Source organism: Euprymna scolopes, chromosome 46, assembly GCF_053919585.1.
Source record: "Euprymna scolopes isolate OS-2025 chromosome 46, ASM5391958v1, whole genome shotgun sequence".
NCBI lineage: Eukaryota > Metazoa > Mollusca > Cephalopoda > Sepiida > Sepiolidae > Euprymna > Euprymna scolopes.
In genome coordinates, this window is record NC_136527.1 from 177,566,319 (window position 1) to 177,568,846 (window position 2,528).

Genomic DNA, 2,528 nt, shown 5'->3' on the forward strand with positions numbered 1-2,528 from the left:
TTTTTTTTTTAGAGTTAAACTACGCTGGGTTAGATTATAAAGACTTACGAATATTGTTTTCTACATTAAGTAATTGCTAATTGATGATAATCGATCATTTTATGCAAACTTTATAAAAGCATACTGTAAAATATTACATATTGGATGAAACATAAAAATTAAAACGGAATAATAGTTGTTTTTTTTTTTGTTTTTTTTTACTTAAAACCTTTTTTGTTTAATCTTAAAACAAAGAAATACAAAAAAATCGTTTTCGTTATCAGATGTATTAACAAAAAGCTTAATTCAATCAACTTCGAATTAAATCATTTTCTCAGAAATCACACAAGTTTTACAAAAAAAATCATATTTTTAATAAAAATCTAAATATCACATTGAATAAAATATTTTAAAGATATTTTTTAAATCATAATATTATTATCATATTTTATTGGATTGCAAAAACAAAAATAAATAAACTGTGGAGGTGGACGTAATCTGAAAATTTACCAAAACATAAATTGAAGTAAAAAAAAAATATATACAAAAGATAAAATGCGGGGAAAAATTATATTAAATGAAAAAAAGGGTACAATAAAAACGACATAAAACGAAAAAAAAATAAAATGACAAAAAAGAGACAAAATGTAACTACACATGAAAAAAGAATAGCATCGAAAAGTAAGCCTAGTATTCGCGAAGAAGGAGGTAAGGCATGGGATGTAAATATTGTCTGTTTTTAGTTTTGATTTTACACCTCCTTAGAGGTGTCCAGAAATTGCGGTTGGCACTGGGTGCCATCGCGGGGTATTGGGAATAGTTTTCAACTAGCAATAACAACGCCTCGGAAACTCCTCATTGGCTATTGTATCGCCTCTGCGCAAGAACAATGACTGATCGTCTCCAACGAAATACATAGCACAGACGCATTACAACCTTAGCGATCCCAAGTTTTCCTTTTCATGTATTAATTAAATCAGCGTATTATCCAAAACTATTTTAAGCTAATATTATCAATCAGAAGAGTATCGTGCATCATTTAATAAAGATATTTTATTCATTTATGCATGTAAAATAGTTTAAAACAGCCTTTTTTATAGAAAATGCACGATTAAATACAGTTGTCTGCCCTTGACGTCCTTCACCTTTAAGAGTTATGAACACGTGAATACATGCGTGGCACATTTACAGTAGGTACTTTGTTGTGTGTTTTTACGATACTTTTTCGACATCAGTCCGTCAATACTTTTTGATATTTTTCCCAATAATATATATGTATATACATTTATAAATAAAAAAAAATATTTACATATTTTTCCGATAATATATATATACATTTATAAATAAAAAATATTTACATATTTTTTCCAATAAAATATATATATATATATATATATATATATATATAAAGAAAAACTATTTACATAATTTTTTTCCAATAATATATATATATATATATATATACATTTATAAATAAAAAATATTTTCATAATTTGTTTTCCAATAATATATATATATATATATATATATATATATATATATATATATATATATATATATATATACATTTATAAATAAAAAAATATTTACAGAATTTTTTTTATGATAAAAAAACGATTTGATTCGGAAATCTTAAGTAGGATTCCCACGATGTGTTCGCGCCGGCTATGAATTTGTATCCTGGCCCCCAAAATCAACAAATAAAATAAATTAATAAACGAATTAAAACATAAAAATTGAGTAAATCTATATTATTCAATTATTACTTGATCAAAAATAAATTTTGTTCTTTTATATTTTAATTTTTTGGTAACTTTTATTCTGATTCATTATTTTGCGTTTACGATAAGAATTACCTCACATATAACAACATTAATAAAAATAACTTGCTTACGAGTTCCCCAGGCAACACAGGGTAACCCTGCTAGTAAAAAAAATAAAAATCTAACAAACCTGTGACAAGAACTTGGAGACGTTTCCAAGGTACACGTTCTCTGTCGCCGTGTCTTTCTTTTTCCGATAGAGCTTTTTCGAGTACAGCCATTGCTGAGTGGATGTATGGAAGCCGATACCTTTTTTCTAAAAAATAAATACACAAGTAAAATACTTTATAAGTGCAATTTCTAAGATATGTTAATATGTGTTATATGCCCTTTGATAAATCACTGCATAGAAGATACTGCCACGCCAGCTGCAACAAAAGTAAGGATTAGTAGAAAAATATCTACATATAAATAACACATAAATAAACATAAATAAACAATAAATAAACATAAATAAACAATAAAAAATATAAAATAAAATAATCTAATAAATAAATCGTATTAATCAAAATATTAAAAATGTAGTTTAAAGAGCTCGGCGCCAAGTATTGATCTAAAAATGTAATTGATGCAACAAGTTGATTAAAAATATTATTAATATGTGTTTCTAAATAGACTTAATAGTTAGTATGTATGTCAAAAATTACATTATAGTTATAATAACTTATATCTCTGTTAAATCCAATATGTCTGACCACAAATTATTTAATATATATATATACTCAT

The 2,528-nt window shown here is 25.1% G+C and overlaps 1 non-coding gene across 1 annotated transcript; it reads right to left on the reverse strand.

The window, feature by feature from the left end:
* Window positions 1-735: 735 nt before the first annotated feature.
* LOC145271991 (U4 spliceosomal RNA) lies at window positions 736-867 on the reverse strand. The gene has a single exon (XR_013866126.1). It is a non-coding gene; the product is annotated as a U4 spliceosomal RNA (small nuclear RNA).
* Between the last annotated feature and the right edge of the window lie 1,661 nt (window positions 868-2,528).